Source organism: Lepisosteus platostomus, chromosome 10 (genome assembly GCF_059453375.1).
Source record: "Lepisosteus platostomus isolate fLepPlt1 chromosome 10, fLepPlt1.hap1, whole genome shotgun sequence".
Taxonomy (NCBI): domain Eukaryota; kingdom Metazoa; phylum Chordata; class Actinopteri; order Semionotiformes; family Lepisosteidae; genus Lepisosteus; species Lepisosteus platostomus.
This window is the reverse complement of record NC_142620.1, coordinates 2,501-17,692: the sequence shown is the minus strand read 5'-3', so window position 1 is coordinate 17,692 and position 15,192 is coordinate 2,501. Positions and strand designations below refer to the sequence as shown.

Here is a 15,192-nt window from a genome sequence, read left to right as displayed (position 1 = left end):
ATGTGGCACACTGTAGACTGGGTGCTTTCTCTTTTGTGAAGATCTGCTTGAGGAGTTAAGTGTTTCTAAACCAATACAACAGCCAGGGCACCCAGTCAGTTGCTGAGTGAGTTCTCTACCAACCAGGAAAAGGGACCACGGGAGATCATGTGTGGGGCAGCTCTGGGCTTGACATCACTTAAGCATCTTTTAAAGGTAGGAACAGCTTCCTGTTCTGACTGATGGTCTTTACAGCAGCTTTGTGATGACTGTTTCCAGGAGCACCTGAGCCACCTGGCTGGTTGAGCCAAAGCTGACTGTTCCAGGTAGGAGGGGACCCTGATTTTAAAGCCTTTGTTTAGCCTGCAGCTGCTGGAGTTCTTTGTAGGTTTTCTAGCCTTAATGGCAGTATTCCCCTAGCAGAAGCACAGGTTAATCAGGAAATGAGTGCCAAATATTGGAAGTGTTGTGCAAGCACTGGGAAAAAATTGGCTAAATTGTATTATGGTACCACTGGAAAAGAATCAGCAGTATGTAAGATTTATTTCATGGGTGCACACATGTAACTAAATCTTACATTGACTGAAATTTAGAAGTGAATTAAGTAAATTGTAAAACGGGGGAAACTATGCTCCTGTCTAGTGTAAGGCAGACTTCCTGATTTAACCCAGTGAGACAGTATTTTTCTAATTTCCTGCACTAAAAGCAATGCTGACTGGAATTGGCTGTGTACTGTGCTTTGTGAGAAGGGAGAGAGCAGTATGAAAATGTGCTTTTTCTGGAGGACTCCCTTGTTCTGGATGTTTAATTGTGTTTTGTTTAGTACTGCATAGTTTGCCCTTGGCTCCTGTGTATTGACTTGTGACGTATAGGATACTATGGTAGTAAACCATTTCTATTTGGTTCAATTTTTAGAACCCATTTGAAGGAGCGGAGTAGTGAATGTGAAGTTTAGTTTTACCAAACGTTTGTATATGTACAAGCTGTGATCTCTCTGATGGTAGAAAACATGATGTGGCTGGAAGGCTTAAATCTATATACAGTGGCCAGCAATAGGGTTTTAGTGCTATTTGTGCTTTTGTATTTCAATTGTTTAAAATGTTGAAGCTCTAAAACCTTTCCCCTCATGGCGTTCCAGTCAAGGCTGCAGCTGTTAAGTAATAAAGATGGTTGGTGTTTTTGGTCTTGTACTGCTATGGAACCCAAATTTGGGGGGGGGGGGACTTGAAATGTTCTTTATGTAAAACCGACTGTAAACTTACTGCAGCCTTAGGTGTGTTGACTTTTTTTTTTAAAGTGAATGTCCCACTTTTTGATGGGATATACAACTTTACAAAATTCGAAGGTCAATTTGCTGTACTGTAAACTTGTTACTACTTTTTTTTGTACTGGTAGTTTTTAGGTGTACATTAATTGAGCTTGTATGTACCCTAGGTCCACATGGAATACTGTAAATGGAATTAAGAAACATATTTCCTTGGATTTAGGAATGTGGAGAAAGTTAAATTCTGTAAATTGACCTCAAGATCTGAGTATTTGTGGGGAGGGGGAAGCAAAGTTGAAGAATTCTAATGTCTTGCCTTAGGAAGCTTCCAAGCTGCTGTCAAGAAGAGAAGCAAGAGCAGGGCAAGGACTTGGGTTATTGTTTGTCTGTTTGGGCCAGTAAGAGGCCAGTGTTTAAGGTTAGGATCAGTGATCAGTCAGGATTGGGGGTGGAGTTGAGTCCATCTGTATGTTTTGAGATGGATTCACTGAATTTGAATCTGAACTTTAATCCTTTTTGTTTTGCACTGCATGTGAATTCCAGCAAGCTGGTGACAACTGTCATCATGGAATATTGCAACAGGATCTGGAGGTTCCCTGGAAATCTGCTGTGTCAATGGAACTATAAGGAAGCGGAAGGCTGTGCCTATTTTTCAGCTATTGCCTGAATCACTGACCTTGGCTGCTCTGTGATGGACAGTTTGGAGGAGTGTCTATCCACTGCAGGAGTCCATGATGCCATTCTGCCAGTGGCCCAGCTCTGAGTAAAGGAGGTTAGTTCTGTCCTGAGAAAGGCAAGGTGATCCACCTGCTCAAAGTTCTCATCAGCCACAACTATCAAACCTCTGCGTGAGGTGGGAATACTGGTGGTCGATAATCCAATCATCTCACTGCCTGAAGTTCTTGGACCATAGCCTGCATCTTTAATGCTGATCTGCTTATTGCTCTTAACCCAATCAGTGCAACTTTTTGGCCAAGGTAAAGGTGAGTTTGAAGGTTAGTAGAGGGGAGGTACAACTTAAACTCTTTTTATGAGGCTGGTCAGTAGTGGTGTTGATTGTGTTTGTAAATGAGACTAGTGCAATGATTGGTGCTTCCCAGTCCCTGGCCATCTGAAAGCATAGTGTGGAGTGACAGGCGTGGAGAATCCTGTTCAGAGGAAGCTCACTGGCTGGCTAAAAGGATACCAGCTGTGTGACCTGTTGATGTCCATTTGTGAGAATTGAAGTCTTCCACTTTGAAGAGTGGAAAGTGAAGAGATGCTACAAGCTGTCCTTCTTGAAATTCCTGGATGCCCATGGGTCTTGGAGCAGGTACAAAGGTAGTGTCTTTTGACATGGTCCCTGGACCAGAGGTGGGTTTCACTCTTTTCCCATCATGAAAAGGTGCTTTTGGAGAAGGCTGTGTTAAGCTCTTGGACATCTTCAGATGGATAAGGTCATGCTTTAATGTGCTAAATGTTTTTTTTTTATTTTGGCTATCTTCTGGGTTTTGTTCCCTGCTTGGGTGAAGCACTCCCACACTGACGTGCACTTGACTGGCTGTCATTCTGGCTCAAAGACTGAATTAGTTTTGTATCTGATTTATTTCATGGGTGCACACATGTAAATAAATCACTTTGGATACACTGCAGTACAACAGTGACTTGGCGCACCAGCAGCCTCTTCCACTGCAGACTCCTTGCTGGTTATGTCTTTGAGGAGACAGCATGTCAGCCAGGTTCTCTTGATTGGTGTTGGACAGGAACTGATTTCCTCTCAGGGGAGGAACTGCAATAGATCCCATCCCCTGTGGCACAAGCCCTGGACTGGGGGTTTTCTCTTTTGCTCTCTGCAGGGTGTTTTACAGTTGGTCTGTGTTGGACAGATGCTGCACTGTGTCCATGATGGAAGTAGAAATGCTGGCTTGTCCGTTTTGAACAAGTGCAGAGGACTTGGTCTAAATTTCTCTCCTTTTCAGGCTCTCTGCTGCCAGAAGGGTTGACCAGGCCTTTGCTTCAGAGGGAGGATCTTTTATCACCAGGAGTGGAGAACAGATGGTGCTGGTCTCCGGGACCTTTCCATGAAGATCTGTTGGAGGAGTGGGGTGCTTGTTCCAAGACAAAGTCAACAGTAACATCAAAGGATCTAGTCAGGTGAGTGGGTCAGGTGAGTCCCTTTCCATCCAGGAAGAGAGATGGGGGCATTTTGAGCATAATGAGCACACTGAGTACATGGGGTTTTAATCGGGTACATTTGGATACTACGGGTATATATTGGTTTACTTGGGTACATTCAGGTACATTAGTGTAGACTGCATATCATGTTAAATGGGGTACGTTGAGTATATTGGGCAGGCAGCTTTTGGCGTGTGCACGGGAGTTGCAGCATACAGTCCAGTACATCCTAAAAACTCCATATATTATTCTTGACTTTTATCGTTTTTTACACTTAAAATGGACTTGAAAGACCCTGTTGTCAGAGGAATGTAGGACAATCTGAAAGCCGTGCATTATCTTTAGTTCATTTCATGGAGAATTGAATATTTGAGAATCTTTGATTTTGTAATTTTAACAGTTCTATTTCTTCTCTCAGTGTCCACTCTTTATAAGGCATTGGAAGAGAAGCAAGTGGATCTATGTCCTGGGTAAGCAGGCAAGAACATTCTGGGTTATTTTGTTTGGGTTTGTTGGGGTTGAGGGAAGGGATAAGTTGGTTAGCTGGCTGTTTAGAGAAGGATGAACCTGTAATTTGTAACTTTGTGTACTTACGTTGAAATAATGTTTTAAACAAGATAATATAACTGAAGTTCTCCCTTGTGGTAGGAGTCCTGCACCATGGGGTTTTGCTTTTGCACTCTTCAGGGTGGGTTTCTGTTGGTTTGTTCTGAAAAGGTGTAGCACTGAACATTATGGCGGTTTAGGTCAAAACTGGTGTTGGGAGTGGGAATGTTGGCTGGACCATTTCTGACTAGTGCAGAGGACTCAGTCCAGTTTCTTATTTTTTCTTGAGGTTCTCTGCTGTCTGGGGGATGATCAGGCCTTTGCTGCCAAGGGAGGACGTTCACCAGGACCGGAGCCCAGACGCAGCAGACTGGGTAGTGGGTTCTGTCTGCCAAGATCTGCTTGGGGAATCATGTGCCTGTTCCAATTCCAGAAGCCAATGGATTCACCAGAGGAGCATCAAAGCTGCTTTAGAAGTTCCTAACAACAAAGGCAGAGAAAGGGAGGGAGGTCTTTGGTGGGTTAATTGTGGGCAGGAAAGAGGTTCAGGTGCTATTCATGGTACAAGAAGAGTTGCATGAAGCTCTAAGTGAATCTCTGCACACCAGCCTTGTAATGGCTGTTAGGACCATGGCTTGTAACTTCAGCACCTGAGCCACCTTGCAGGGAGGAGACAAAGTGACTTTTAGTGCTGGAATTGAGATAGAGTTGGCAGTTGGTAACTTTGTAGCTGTTGTGCACATTCTAGGCCATTTGAAAAGCAGAGTTTGAGAGACTCAAAGGTCATGCAATGATTTATTTGCATGGGTGCACACATGTATATAAATCTTGCATTGGCTGTAGAGTAAAGCTGAATTGAGCATGTAAGGTAGAAATGAATAAAAGGAAAACTAATGCCATCCACTCACTTGGAAAAGAGGGATTGGTTTAGCTGTGTGCCGCTCTTTTTTGGTACCTGCACAGAAAGCCCTTTGTCATGGGAGGGGATTTCCTACAGAATGAGGTAGGAGAAAGATGGGGGTTGTTTGTTCTGTTTTGTGAGAAGAGATATGTAGTTATGTGGCTTTGTAAATTCTTTGCCAGAAAATGTCATGTATTGAAAATCTATTTTTGTTGGTGTGGGATGATTAAAAATGGCTAAATGTACCGAGTCGGTTTTCTTTTGTTTCTTGTATGCTGATTGTGGTTGTACAAGGTGCTATATTGAGTATATACTGGCACTGGACCTGCTTTTCCCTACATTGTTTTATTTAGGTCACAATCTTTGGGTACATTTATTTAACATTTATTTGGGTACTCTTTGGGTACATTCCTCAGCATAGAGGATGTTTATAAGCAGTTTTAATTTTATTTTTAGTGATCTAAGCATTTGTATACATTCCTGTATTATGAAAACCTGTGGTATTTGTGGAGAAAATAGGTGAGCTTTAAGGTATATATTTTAGACATTGACAGTGTAAAACACAGAATTGAAATGCAGTTTGTGGTTTTTAAATGTTTTTAAATTTGCCACTGGGTGATTTGTGCATAGTGAAATAGTGTAGAAATGAATATGCACACTTATTCCCATTTGTTTATATGCTGGGGCGGCATTATGCAGGGGTGGGCCCATTGTGGAGGTGGAGCCCTGGTAGAAGGGAAACCCCTTGTCTTTGTAGTCCCAGCTGTCCTGGCTTCCAGCTCATGAGCCCCAGCTGGGCAGGTCCTATAAAGGCACACTGGACAACCTCTGAGAGGAGCAGAGCCACCCCTGGATGATGGTGTTTTTGCACCATCAATCCTGCTGAGGATTGTACCTGTCTTAGGTTTTCATCTTCTGTTTTGCCTGTCCCTTTATGCCCTTTCATAGGGGCAGGCAAATGCATGCACCTTTTTATGCACTAACTTGTTATGCACAGACTGGACCCCACTGAATAGCAAATGTTCAGTCTGGTGACTGCTGTGCTAGCAGTTTTTTCCCCAGGCTGGACCCCATTAGATAGGTTAAGCCCAGCTTGTAGGTAACATGGCAGTCGCTTACTTTATTTTCTCACTTTTTGTATTGTTTTTGTTCCCAGCTAAGCTCACACTGGTGCTTCTGTCTCCTCAGCTGGGGTGTTGACTTTTTACTGGTGCTGTCTGTGGTGCCTCCCACTATACACTTTCATTTAAGAGAAATTGCTGTATAATTTCAGTTTTCCATTCCATTTCAAGTGAAAATGTCTGAAAAGCAGTTTACTTAAGTATGTTGTGTAGTATATCAGGTTTATTGTATTTGCGGTGAATTGGGCTGCTGGCATTACTAAATCTCTCTTAATGTAACAGTTGATGTCTTTTAAAGGGGTACAAAAGTGTGGGACTGAGATAGTACAAGTACTGCTACAGATCAAGCCATTTCATACTGTATAGATTGAGACTGCATTGCAAAGGAAAGTGCTATTTTTGTAACACCTTGTTTGTGAAATATTTATGTAATTAGTGTGAAATTGTTATAGCTGCAGCAGTTTAAGATTACAGAGTAGACCAACAGCGGGAATATAATAGTTTATTTATGAAAAAAGTTGTCAGAATTGTATGGAGTTGTGTAGAGGTTGCAGTTTGGGGTAGAGACAACTGCTAGCCATGCTGGCAGTACAAAGGGTTAAATTCAAAAGAGGTTAATGGTCTAGAAAATGTAAGTGTTATACAGTTTTAAACTAATTAGATTGTTTGGTTAGTGAGGTCTGGTTTAAATGACTGATAACTGCCAACTAGGAGGTATAAATCCATTTACAATGGTTTAACCATACAGCTCACTGCACTGATGAAGATGGGTGGGATGCCAGTCCATTCCTCAGGTCTCATCATGCCAAAATGCAATTAACCCACCTCCATACTCCTGGACTGCTTCTGAACTAGTTTTCATAAATAAAATGTAATGTGTAGAAAAATAAACTGGTGACACAAGGACCATGTGTAAGGAGTGTTTATTTTTATGAGCACAGGGTAGATGAGTCATTGACAACCACAATGATGTCCTGGAGAGGAGCAAGAATGTGCACATTGACTTTAGCAATGGTATGTATCATTCATAGGGTACATAAAAATAGTCTGGTTTAACATGAGTAATTATCATGTCAAACTGTTGGGTTGCTAGTTGATTCACAGCAGCCTTTTATTCGTCATTTTTAAAAGAATCCAGGGTGTTCAGCTCAAGGATTTGCCATGTAGTGTTTTCCAGACCATCACGGCAGTTGTGACATGTCTCCCATTCTTGCCTCCAAAGTCCTCCAGACTAACAAACAATAGGTACGTGAATCTTATTTTGAAGGGGGTGAGAGGAAATTATATGAAAAGGTCAGATCCAGATCCAGCTTTAAGTTCAACTGCTTTTAGATGTAATTAAATTGAAGGAAACTGTGACATGCTATGTTCTGAAAGATTTTAAATGTCACTCTAGTTGTGCCATACTCATATGAGCCATAGGAGATTAGTAGTTATTGTACTTCTCAAGGTTTTGTTGATTTATTACGCTTCTGTTTTTGGTACGGTAGCTAAAGTGCTCAGTTTATTCAAACTATTAGGGCTTAGGGGTCTTTTTCTCCAATCCCAGAGGTTAAAGTGTGTATTGGTTCAGTCCAGCACAGAATTTAAGGACCTTTAAAATTATAATGTAGTCCATTTCATTAGTTAAATTCCAGTTTTTCAAGTATCTTATCTTGTTTTTCTTATAACCTTTTAAAGTTAATTACATTATAATAATAATTGCTTACACTTATATAGTGATTTCCTGGAGACTCCACTCAAAGTGCTTTACAGGCAATGGGGAGTCCCCTCCATCACCACCAATGTGCAGCCTTACCTGCATGATGCAAACGCAGCCATAGTGTGTCAGAACTCCCACCACACACCAGCTCTCACTGTGGAAGAGAACAGAGTGATGGAGCCAGCTCAGAGATGGGGTTATTAGGAGTACATGATCAGTAAGAGCCAATGGGAAAATAGACCAGGACACCAGGGTAATACCCCTACTCTTTTTGAGAAATGCCCTGGGAGTTTTTATGACCACAGGATCTCAGTTTTACTTTTCATCTGAAGGACTGTGCCTTTTTACAGTGTAGTGTCCCCTTCACTATACTGGGGCATTAGGACCCACCTAGACTGAAAGGTGAGTGCCCCCTGCAAGCCCAAATAACAGCTCTTCCAGCAGCAACCTTAGTTTTTCCCTGGAGGTCTCCAATTCAGGTATTGACCAGGCTCACGTCTGCTTAGCTTTAGTGGGCTACCATCTGGGGGCTGCAGGGTGATATGGCTGCTGGCAAGATAATGAAATAGGTCCTCTTAATTAATATGGAGCTGTTTGGAAGTTTCCACAAATTATAAAGTCAGTAGAAACTTTAACAAGTATGAGTAGGCTATTACAAAAAAAGGTAGTAGATTGGGTTCTTAAATATCAAGCTAAAAGTAAAAGTACTTTTCTCAACAAAAGTTTTGTAGGAGCAGCCAAGTGAATTTAATCTAAGCACTCCTTCTCTAAAATAAAGTTTGTAAGAAAAAACATGGGACTAACCAGCAAATGAAAGATTTGTCCCAAAACCAGTAAAGAAACAGTACTCACCACTCTCCTCAGCTCCTGGACTCTTGAATGAAAACAGAGGCACAGGGAGTCTGCTCTTTTATCCTCTGAGCTGGGCTGGCTCCTCCCCCTCAGAATATACCAAGTCCAGTGAGGGGTAAAACCTTCATAGCTGACAGCTATAGTGAATAGCTGAAAACAAGATTAAATTAACAAGAGTAGAGCCAGCAGCCATATCACCCTGCAACTTGCAACTGGGAACCCACTGAAGCTAAGCAGGTGTGAGCATGGTCAGTACCTGGATGGGAGACCTCCTGGGAAAAACTAAGGTTGCTGCTGAAAGAGGTGTTAGTGGGGCCAGCAGGGGGTGCTCACCCTGTGGTCCATGTGGGTCCTAATGCCCCAGTATAGTGACGGGGACACTATACTGTAAACAGGTGCTGTCCTTCAGATGAGATGTAAAACCGAGGTCCTGACTCTCCGTGGTCATTAAAAATCCCACGGTGTTTCTTGTAAAGAGTAGAGGTGTAACCCCAGTGTCTAGCCACATTTCCCATTGGTCCTTACCAATCATGGCCTCCTAATAATCCCCATCTATGAGCTGGCTCCATCACTCTGCTCTCCTCTCCACTGAGCACTGGTGTGTGGGGAGTGGGCTGGTGGGTGCTGCACATTGGTGGTGGTGGAGGGGATCCCCATTACCTGTAAAGTGCTTTGAGTGGAGTGTCCAGAAAAGTGCTATATAAGTGTAAGCAATTATTATTATAAATCAAAAGATATTCAAATTCAATATAATAGGTCTATTCATTTGAAGATGGATTCTAAATTTATAATTTTTTGGGTTAAATAAAGTGCAACTGATTGAATCTTATGAGTGGGATGCTATTCATTGATTCTTCCTGTTTTCGCTTTTGAGCTTCTCTGTTTGGTGATCAAGAGATTTATACAGAAATAAGCATTCAAAGTGCATGTTTAAATATTAATATGGAATTTTACAGCTAAAGGGAAATTTTGGGGTAGCTGAGCATAAAAATAACAGGAGCATAATGTCCTTCAAGATCATATTATCATAAAAGATATTAATATAGGAATATAAACATTATATTTAATGTCCATGGCTGATAGTGGTAGCTTATATAAACAGTACACAACAATTTTCCACTTTACAAACATTTTATGCATCAGTCTTTAACTATGTCACTTACTGTAGTTATTTTGGAAAAGTTGTGATGTGCTCTTTCTGACTATATTTGTAGTTTAAAATACTATTTTAATATATAATTATATATATTTTCTATGAATCCTTGCTGTTTTTATGCCAGTAAAAAAGTGTACTTTTTAGAATCTGCTTAGTAGGGAATATGATATGGAATCATGTAGAAAAAAAGTTAGTAATGATATTAATAGATCAAAATATGATTTATTTATATAACTGATGGTATAACCGCAGTCCACTTTCTTTGTAATTTTTTTATTTTTTCTGACTTGTTCACTCTTGATTCCTTTCGGTACATTTTGACCTGTCTGTTTCAGCAATGCTTGCAAGTGCTCTGTTGGTGTAGTGCGTTTGGGGGGTGGGTTCCTCTCTGGGAGATCTGGGTTCAGTTCCTGCTTAGGGCACATGTTTGTTTTCTAATAAACAGTCTCATTAAAAAGTAAATAGTACGTACACTATATTTTTATATAACTGCAAAAAAAGACACACCATGTTCAAACCATAAGCATGTTAAAAATAGGTTTAGATTGTAAAAATTCTTAATGTATGAAATAGGGTAGAGCATGCTACATTACGGTCCATGACCAGTCTTTCGGGGCCTGGTTAGCTCAATTGGTAAGCACGTGGTACTGATAACACCGAGGTTGTGGGTTCAATCCCCATATGAGCCAGGAAATCCCCTTTTCCTCGGGGCAGTGTAGTGGCTCTGTGGCTGAGGATCTGTGGCTGGCAGAGGAGTCCTATGTCATTGGGCTCCTGAGTGAACCCCCAACTGCTCTGGGGACACTGTAAAAATGGCTGACCCTGTGCTCTGACCCCCAGCATCTCTCCCTGTCTGTGTGTCTCGTGGAGAGCAAGTTGGGGTCTATGAAAAGACAAATTCCTAATATCAAAAAATCATATATGGCCAATGCAGTGATCTTATCTATTTTCCATGACCTCAATGGGGACACTAAAAGTTTTAATAATTAAATGTCAAATTGTTTCCAAAACATCACAGTTCCATATTAAAATTATCATCAAGTGGTATTAATTCAGTACCACTTTTTTATAATAACAGGAAGTGGTGTTTTTACTATACATTCTTAGAAAAGGATAAAACATTATGACTTTTTATGAAGTACAGTATATAAACTTTATAATGGTAGAAGCAACATGTTTAAACTTTTCCATAATCCATTGTAAGTCACCAAGTTTAAGATTTTGATGCATAAAAATATGTATGAAGAAGGTGGAATACTGTTGTGTACATTTTATTATTTAGCTTCCACTACCATCTACTGTATGTACATTATTTATATATTACATTATGCTTCTGTTTTTAATTTACAGTATAATATTAAACATTTTTATATTTCCAACTGAGCAATCTTGTTTTTATTAAATCTACCTACTTTTTAAGTACTTTAATATTTAACACGCTGTCATACACAGTATACAATTTGATTTCTATTACTGAAAAAAGATTGAACATCCCCTTTGAATGGGATTCAAAATCAGGCATTTTCTGGTGACTGTCCAAATGTTCCACAAAGTAGTGTAGTCCCACAACTAAGTGTTTGTAAAACGTTTTGGTACCCAGCAGATCCTGAACCTCTTAAGTACCCCTGCATTGTCACCCATGCATTCTGAATGGCCATCTGTAGATGGGCTGGCTAATACTTTGTCATTAGAAACTGGTGTGTCGCATTATAAACAATTTGGTTTTGCTAACTGACCATTTCGAGGAGATGTTGGGATAGGTTCTTGCTGAATTAGCCACACCTCTGAGTTAATCATGAGGGTTTTAAAGACACAGCATTGGGATCAGTAGTCATTCTGTTTCTGGCTCCTGCAAGGGTAGGAGCTCTTGGCTTGCAGCTGTGGTGGCCTGAAGACTGTGGAGAAAGGTGAGTGGTTTTGATGTGTTTGGGTAGTAATTTGAAAAAGTTTGAAGGTTGAAGGTGTTTAGAATATTTGTGCACTGTGAGTTTGAGAAGGTTTTTGGTATGTGTCTGGTGGAAAGGTGGCATATTCAGTTGAAACTGAACTTTCTTCTAAAGACTGTCCAAATGTTCCACAAAGTAGTGTAGTCCCACAACTGAGTATTTGTAAAAACTTGTGGTACCCAGCAGATCCTGATCCTCTAAGTAACCCCCAGCATTATCACCCGTGCATTCTGAATGGCTGGATCATGTAGATGGGCTGGCTAATACTTGTTTAGTCATTGGAAACGTGTGTGTGTTGCATTATAAACAATAGGGCTTTGCAAATGGACCATTTCAAGGAGATGTTGGGATAGGTTCTTGGTGAATTGGCCACACCTCTGAGTTAATCATGAGGGTTTTAAAGACACAGTCTGGGGGCTGGTAGTCATTCTGTTTCCGGCTCCTGTAAGGGTAGGAGCTATTGGCTTGCAGCTGTGATGTCCTGAAGGCTGCTGTGGAAAGGTGGGTGGTTTTGATGTGTTTATTGGCTTTGGGTTGTAATTTGAGGTGTTTAGAATATTTAATGTGAGTTTGGGAAAGTTTTTGGTATGTGTTGGGTGGAAAGGTAGCATATTCAGTTGAAACTAGACTTTCTTTGAAAGACTCTGAAGAAACATGTCTACTGAAATCTGGATTTTTTTTTGCATCTTTAAATTGAAATGTTTTCACCCATGGGTTATCTTCAATAAGATGACCTTTGTAAATGGCTTTCCAAAGGCTGGTAGATGAGGATTTAAACCTCTTGGGACCTGAATTTGTTAATTTTCCTTGCTTTTTGTAAGCATTCAAAGAAATAAGACAATACAATCCTGGATGAGTGCTTTCACAAGGATGGCAGGTAAGAGAATACACATTTTAGGGGTTGACAAGAAGGTAGTATTTTTAGATCAGGGTCAGTGTTCTGGGAAGATTTGAGTTGGAGAAACTGAGATGTATGTTTGGGGTGTGTAACTGATTTTTGTTGTATATCTAAAGTAATTTTTGATGGCAAGTTGACATTTGGAATAATTACATGATGGTTTTTCCTTTCAGACGGGAGAAGAATGAGGAGTTAAAGGGTTAGGGACATAAATAGTTATGTCTGGCATTTATAGCTTGTTGAATTGTGAATATTGTACTGGAGGTAAAGTATGTTGTTGGTGGTATGGTTTTTATTTTATACAATGTAAAACTGAAGTTGGAGCATTTCTTTCTCTTTGATTGTGGAGGTAGTTTAGTTGTTTCTTAATGGGGAAACTGCACAATTTCCTTTTTTTTGCAAGGGGTATTCTGTGGGAAGGGAGTTCTTGGTTTTGGGGGAGGGTTTGTTATGAATTGAAGTATTTTATTTTGATGTTTAATATAAATGTAAACTAATCTTTAAGTTGTTTTTTTTTCTACTTTGGTCATTTTGTGGGAGGTGGTGGCCAGATCTTTGTTTCATTGGGTACCTGTATGTCTGCATGTGGTGCAGATGTGGGAGATGGTGTCCATCTTCCAAGAGAGGTGTTTGTAGTGTGACATTTTTTAGTATTTTTATTTCCTGACCAGAATTGGAACAGAAGGTGAAAATGGTGTGCATCTTGAAGAGGCCTCATCAGGAGCAGCTTTTGAGTGGACCTTTTTCCTCTGCCAGTGTTTCAACTTTAGACTTTTTCTACAACCAAATCATGTGTCTGGATGGAGTCGAGGAGCCTGTCTGAAGTAATAATGGACTTTTAAAAGAAGTAAATTGTTGTGGTATGTTAAGTAAATTTGTTCTGTGTATTATGTTGAGTAAGTGAATGTGGAATCATTGTAGCCTGTAATGTGGTGTTTTCTTGGATTGTAAAAAAACCTGATTATGATGGGGGAAAATGGTTTGTAAATTGTTTTGTATTGTTAAGGGCAATGTCCCTAACTGTAAACTTTGTTTTTAATTAATTGTAATGCAATGTCCTTGAAATTGTTTAATGCTCACTGAATGTTATGTTGCCAATTGTCATGATGTAGTATTGTAATTTGAGCACAATAAAGTTTCTGGGAGTGCTCTTTGAGGATCTGTATTGATGACAGAAAGAAATGTGGGTATGTTTGTTATACAATGTTGTTTTAAGCTGTACTGTATTTTTAGTGATTTGAGAAATCATCCTTTGTGTGTTTTTATTTTCAAATGAGCTAGAATGCAAGTTCTTTTTTTAAAGAGCAGTGTTTGTTTAGGTTTTGTTGAAATGATGTAATGTTTAACACCCTTTCATAGCTTGAAGAGGCAGGTGGTAAGTACCTGTGTGTGTGTGGGGGGGGGGGTTAGGGATAGCTTTTAGCTCAGTTTTAGCTTGCTGTTGTTAGCTTGTTATGGGTTAACTTTGCTTCTAACCCTAGAACCATACCACCATGTTCTGTGCATTGTTTTGAGCAAGTGAATGTGGGATCATTGTAGCCTGTAATGTGGTGTTTTCTTGGATTGTAAAGAACCTGATTATGATGGGGAAAAATGGTTTGTAAATTGTTTTGTATTGTTAAGGGCAATGTCCCTAACTGTAGACTTTGTTTTTAATTAATTGTAATGCAATGTCCTTGAAATTATTTAATTAATATTCACTGAATGTTATGTTGCCAATTGTCATGGTGTAGTATTGTAATTTGAGCACAATAAAGTTTCTGGGGGTGCTCTTTGAGGATTTGTATTGATGGCAGGAAAAAAAATGTGGGTATGTTTGTTATACAATGTTGTTGTTTTAAGCTGTACTGTATTTTTAGTGATTTGAGAAATCATCCTTTGTGTATTTTTATTTTCAAATGAGCTAGAATGTATGTTCTTTTTTTAAAGAGCAGTGTTTGATTGTTTAGGTTTTGTTGAAAGTATGTAAATTGTAATGTTTAACACCCTTTCATAGCTTGAAGAGGCAGATGGTAAGTACCTTTTTGTGTGTGTGTGTGTGTGTGTGGGGGGGGGGGGTTAGGGATAGCTTTTAGCTCAGTTTTGGCTTGCTGTTGTTAGCTTGTTATGGGTTAACTTTGCTTCTAACCCTAGAACCATACCACCATGTTCTGTGCATTGTTTTGAGCAAGTGAATGTGGGATCATTGTAGCCTGTAATGTGGTGTTTTCTTGGATTGTAAAGAACTTGATTATGTTGGGGGAAAAATGGTTTGTAAATTGTTTTGTATTGTTAAGGGCAATGTCCCTAACTGTAGACTTTGTTTTTAATTAATTGTAATGCAATTTCCTGAAATAGTTTAATGCTCACTGAATGTTATGTTGCCAATTGTCTGATGTAGTATTGTAATTTGAGCACAATAAAGTTTCTGGGAGTGCTCTTTGAGGATTTGTATTGATGACAGAGAAATGTGGGTATGTTTGTTATACAATGTCATTGTTTTAAGCTGTACTGTATTTTTAGTGATTTGAGAAATCATCCTTTGTGTGTTTTTATTTTCAAATGAGCTAGAATGCAAGTTCTTTTTTTAAAGAGCAGTGTTTGTTTAGGTTTTGTTGAAATGATGTAATGTTTAACACCCTTTCATAGATTGAAGAGGCAGGTGGTAAGTACCTATTTGTGTGTGTGGGGTAA

At 39.7% G+C, this 15,192-nt stretch overlaps 2 long non-coding RNA genes across 2 annotated transcripts; both read left to right on the top strand.

Moving 5' to 3' along the window:
- The first annotated feature begins 3,165 nt into the window (after positions 1–3,165).
- Positions 3,166–5,336, top strand: LOC148652968 (uncharacterized). The gene is made up of 3 exons (XR_015941532.1): positions 3,166–3,376; positions 3,816–3,867; positions 4,233–5,336. It is a non-coding gene; the product is annotated as an uncharacterized LOC148652968 (long non-coding RNA).
- A 6,862-nt stretch (positions 5,337–12,198) lies between these two features.
- On the top strand, positions 12,199–13,709 carry LOC148652967 (uncharacterized). The gene is made up of 2 exons (XR_015941531.1): positions 12,199–12,498; positions 13,191–13,709. It is a non-coding gene; the product is annotated as an uncharacterized LOC148652967 (long non-coding RNA).
- The last annotated feature ends 1,483 nt before the right edge of the window (positions 13,710–15,192 follow it).